Here is a 5,330-nt window from a genome sequence, read left to right on the forward strand (position 1 = left end):
GGAGGGGAAACTGGGAATGGAGAAATTTGCATGTAAATAAAGAAAATATCTAAAATAAAAAAAAAGAACATAAAAAAATGAAAAACAAAAGTTTACTACCAACTAGGAAAAACTAAAAAGGTGGCACTGAAAGGTAGACTGAGACAGAGGAACCCCAAAGAAACCCACAAATAAATGGAGACTCTCCATATGAAAAGTTGAAATTTAGATTTAATAGGGGAAAAAGATAAAATTATTATTCAGCAAATGATGTCAGAAAACACAGTATCTGTAGGAAAAAAAATGGGTCTCTGCCTCAGATTACTTATGTAAGCAGTAGATAAGAAGTTTCAATATTTAAAAATATGTATTAAAAGTTTCATTGTCAGCCAGCACATTCCTATGACAATGAATCGGGTCTGAGCTGTGAAAGGAAATGTGTTTCACACACCTGATGAACAACTCTTCATTTCCTCTGAAGGCACAACTGTATTAATTTTATGCTTCATGCCCAAATGGGTGATGAGCATCACTCTTGAAAGTACAGTTTGCCAGCACATCTTCCACTTCCCAAACCCATCCATCCTTTCGGTGCTCAGAGCTGTGCATTTGGTAGAAGCTTCCTAGGGCGGGGCTGCAAGGCGTCACCATGGAGGAAGGCAGAGTTAATGTCTTCTAGTTCCCAGCAGCCTTTCCCAAGACTCAGCTAGGTGAGTCTGGTCTGTGTTCTCATGCAGCAAGAAATTCCAGACCGATGCTTGCTCTTGCTCCCTGATGAGTTTCTTAAGAATAGAGCGCTTGTCCATTTTTCGTCTTATCTTTATTTGGGCAAACCTGGTCTTTCACAGTGCTCTGTAGAATGCATACACATGTTTGGGGTCTCCTGTACAAAGGTGTTGAGGACGTTTGCAGAAAAAGGGATAAAGGTGTTCAATATGGAAAATAGAAGGCCAATAGATCCGTATGAATGAGGAAATCAGGTATAGAAAGATACCAGCTCACCAGATGTTTAACTCCAGTAGAAAAAAATAGCACACTCACTGCACCTTTGTATCAGTTGCTTGTTTTGTAGCTGCAACACAATAGCACAACAGCAGCAGCTTAAGGAAGGAAGGGTTTATTTTTCATTTACAGCTGGAGGCTATCATCCACCATGCTTGGGAAGTCTTAGGGGCAGGAGCCGGAGGCAGCTGGTCACATTGCATCTACAGGAAGCAGAGAGATGAATGCTGGGGCTTAGTTCATTTTCTCCTCTTTACTCAGCTCAGGACCCTAGCTCACAGAATGGGTGCTCATGTTAAATTGGCGCTTCCTACCTCTATTCTAGTCCAAACAATCACTCACAGGCATATCCAAAGGCTTGCTTCTAGGTGAGTCTAGAGACTATCAAGTTGACAATAATAAACACTTAGCTTTTCTGAATTCTTCCAGTGTGTGGAACACTGTTATCTAAGTGTGCTGTTTATTTTCTGCAGTGACTTTAAGCAGTTGATACTCTTTTTTTAATTAGATATTTTCTTTATTTACATTTCAACTGTTATTTGCTTTCCTGATTTCCCCTCAGAAAACCTCCTATTCCCTCTCCCTCCCCCTGCTCACCCACCCAGCCACTCCTGCTTCCTGGCCCTGGCATTTCCTTACACTGGGGCATAGAACCTTCACAGGATCAAGGGCCTCTCCTCCCATTGATGACAGACAAGGCCATTCTCTGCTACATATGCAGCTGGAGCCATTAGTCCCACCATGTATAGTCTTTGGTTGGTGGTTTAGTCCCTGGGAGCTCTTGGGGTACTGGTTGGTTCATATTGTTGTTCCTCCTATGGGGATGCAAACCCCTTCAGCCCCTTGGGTCCTTTCTCTAGCTCCTCTATTAGGGACACTGTGCTCAGTCCAATTTTGGCTACAAGCCTCCACCTCTGTATTTGTCAGGCACTGATAGAACCTCTCAGGAGACAGCTATAACAGGCTTCTGTCAGCAAGCATGTCTTGGCATCCAAAATAGTGTCTAGGTTTGATGACTGTATAGGGATAGATCCCCATGTGGGGCAGTCTTTGGATGGTCATTCCTTCAGTCTCCGCTCCACACCTTGTCTCCATATTTTCCCCCATGAGTATTTTGTTCTCCCTTCTAGAAAGGACTGAAGTATCCACACTTTGCTCTTCCTTTTTCTTGAGTTTCACATGGTTCATGGATTGTATCTTGGGTATTCTGAGCTTCTGAGATAATATCCACTTGTCTATCATAACTTTCCACATAGGGAAATTGAGGCTCAGAGAAGGTGACCTTATCAAGGTCACTTATCTTTTGAGAGGCATGGGTGGAACTCAGTGGCAAGACTGCTTCTTATCAGGTGCTACATAGAGATGAGAAGCATTTTGATGCCCAGCCTCACATGCTATCCACCATCTATCCTTTCAACTGCCTCATTAAAATGTTCACTGCACACATGTCTTAAAAGAACAACCTGCTCAAACAAAACAGTCCTTGCTGTCTTGAGTCCTTCCCATGATCAGAAAGGGCTATGGTCCTTGGCCTTGAGCTCTCCTTAATGTTTGATGTTTCTAATTGTAAAGTATGCAAGACAGATGGCATTCTCCCTAGCTTCCCAGCATGATGTTTTGCTCTTGTACAAACAGGTACTCTCCACAAAATCACCAAGTCGCGTGTTCCTTGACCCTCTGACAATAACTGTCCATATGGAATGCTTCAGTAGCCCACAGCAGCCCACCAAAGCCAGACTTGGAATTCAACAGCTGGAAATTACCAGTGGCTGTTAAGCAAGTGGACCACTGCACTCAGTGGTCTACAGTTTTAATTAACAGTGACTGATTACCTCATTCTGGACGAAGTAAGTGGTAATAACCTGTGTGGTAATTATTTAACTTCTGCTAAATATGTCTAGTTCCTAAATGAATTAAAGGCATTGGCTTATGTATTTCCCCCAAATGGGTAAAAGCAGAAAATTTTTCTCTATTTAAATAATTCATTTCTGCCATTAGTTGCAATATACAAGCTAAAGGCAAAAAGGAGATCAAAATGTATTAATAAATGTCAGTGATAGAGAGCAATAAAAGTTGAGTGAGTTACATTCTTTTTCTTCAATTGTATGTGTGTGTTAAGTATGGGTATATGTATGTGGGTTCTTGTGTGTGTGTGTGTGTGTGTGTGTGTGTGTGTGTGTGTGTGTGTGTGTAGGCCAGAAATCATTCTTGGCTGCTCTTCCTCTACCTTGTTTGCCAAGACAAAGTATCTTACTGAGAGCTAGGTTTCAGCAACTAGCGTAGACTACCTGGCCAGTGAGCCAGAGATATGTTGTTTTCTACCTTCTCAGCACTGAGATTCCAAACACACCCACAGCCCTTAGTATTTTTCAACATGAGTGCTCAGGTTCTCATGTTTGCAAGGACTTTTCCTGACTGAGATACCTCCCAACATTCGAATTCTTAATTGCAGGAAACAGTAGAAAAGCCAATGAGTTTCTTGGAGAATAAACTATTTAAGTTATGTTTGGGTAGCCTATGGGCATGTTTGTCCTGGAAAATCCAAACCAGCTGTGCTAGTTTTAAGCAATAGCAGCACCCTACCGATGTTTCCAATTTACACAAAAGGCTTTATACAGGATTAGATATAAGGTGGTCACCAAATCCCAAGACATGACCACTCTCTCATGAAAATAAGACTGATGTAATGGACATATGTGATTCTGTGCCCTACATGAAAACAAAATACCATTGACCTGGTACATAGGTATCAGCTATGTTAATTACATATGACAGTGTTTCTGAATTTCTTTCATAAGGCATGCTCTCAATGTGCAAAGAACTCCCCTTTCTGAGATTAGGCTTCACATTTCCAAAGCCTCGTCATTTCAACAGCACCACACTGAAGGCCAAATCGCCAACACATGAACATTTAGGAGACAGCACATTCAAACCATGGCAGAGGTATTTTGGGGTAACATCATCTCTCATAAAAGTAGTTCAGGGCCCACAAAGATGAATCTGATTACCACCAAATGGCTCCATTTCTGAGATCAGGCCCTTCAGGGATAAATGTGGGGACAGAATAGTAAGGTTTGGAAAATAAGAAAGGCCTTCACCTTAAGAAGGTTTGGAGAATTCGGAGTGAATCCTGAAGAACTGGGTAATTCAGAGGACTCCAGTCTGAGGAGCTTCCTTGCTCTAGCCTGGCAAAGAACTAGGGATCTGCGTAGGGATTCTCTCAGAGTCTTGAAGTTCTGCATTCCTTGAAAAGTTCCAATTGAAAGAATGGTATGTCCAGTTAGGAATTACCCTTTTAGAACATAGAACATAAGAATGGTCACTATACCTTGGAATGTTGAGCCCTAAATGGGATGTCTTTGGGGACAGAAAGTGTAAGATCCAGAAGGGGTGGAGGACACCAAGAAAACATTGCTCTCTAAGCCTACATGTGCAAATCTCATCTTAATGCACAGAGACTGAAGCAGCATGCACACGGCTTGCTCAGGTCTGCAGCCGGTCCTCTTCGTCTATCATGGCTTCCAGTTTAGTGCTTTTATGGGATTCCTGAGTGTGCAGATGAGTGGATCTTGGATTCTTATGTCTTCTCTTGTGCTTGTTTTCTTGTTAATTTGTTTGTCCTGTCCAACTTTGATGTGATTATTTTGGTTTTATCTTATTATATTTTATTTTGTTATAGGTAAAAAGTGAATGAATGAATGAAAATCTAGCCATCAGAGCAAGGGTTAAAAACTGAACTGTCATTTATTCCTGCTGGATGAGGGAAAATTAGTTTTCTTTGAACATGGTTTATATCAACCACTCAAGGGCAGGCTTCATGTTCAGGAGTAGCTGGCTAACACATAATAGAATCCACAGGTTTGGGTTTTGGTGTGTTTTTATTTGGATATAGCTTTCCCTCCCTTTATTTTTGGGTAATGTTTTATTTCGTTTTCTTGGTTTTGGAAGATTTTGTTGTATTGGGTTTCATTTTTTGAGAAAGAACTTAAAGTTGTATAGGTAGGGACAGAGTGAAGATCTGGGAGGACTTGGAGCAGGATAAAGTAGAATCAAAATGTATTTAATATAAAAGATTATTTTAAAATAAAAATATAATAAAAGCAAAAAATAAATTGCCCTTATAAAATACCATCAGGAATTATTCAGAGACAAAGAAGAATGCAGTCATACAAATATGGTTGTATTTCAGTTTCAAGCATTCAGCTGCATTGTTGTAGTGAAACAAGTATCACTTTGGATAGGCCAGTTGGGAATTGATTAACACATGTTAACCACAAATATTAGTGCTGTAAGGCACATGGCCACAGATAAGTGGCCTTCTTTGGAAGATATTCAGAGATCCAGCTTAG

At 40.8% G+C, this 5,330-nt stretch overlaps 2 long non-coding RNA genes across 3 annotated transcripts in view; one reads left to right on the top strand and one right to left on the bottom strand.

The window, feature by feature from the left end:
• The window catches only part of LOC116072978, a 154,786-nt gene extending 151,860 nt beyond the window's left edge, over nt 1–2,926 (top strand). For both annotated transcript variants that reach the window (XR_004111614.1, XR_004111613.1), the window contains exon 5: nt 2,617–2,926. This is a non-coding gene — a long non-coding RNA (uncharacterized LOC116072978). The remainder of the gene's footprint in view (nt 1–2,616) is intronic.
• The window catches only part of LOC116072973, a 23,515-nt gene extending 19,289 nt beyond the window's left edge, over nt 1–4,226 (bottom strand). The window contains exon 1 of the long non-coding RNA XR_004111611.1: nt 4,080–4,226. This is a non-coding gene — a long non-coding RNA (uncharacterized LOC116072973). The remainder of the gene's footprint in view (nt 1–4,079) is intronic.
• Nucleotides 4,227–5,330: the final 1,104 nt, after the last annotated feature.

This window comes from Mastomys coucha, unplaced genomic scaffold (assembly GCF_008632895.1).
Source record: "Mastomys coucha isolate ucsf_1 unplaced genomic scaffold, UCSF_Mcou_1 pScaffold10, whole genome shotgun sequence".
Classification (NCBI taxonomy): domain Eukaryota; kingdom Metazoa; phylum Chordata; class Mammalia; order Rodentia; family Muridae; genus Mastomys; species Mastomys coucha.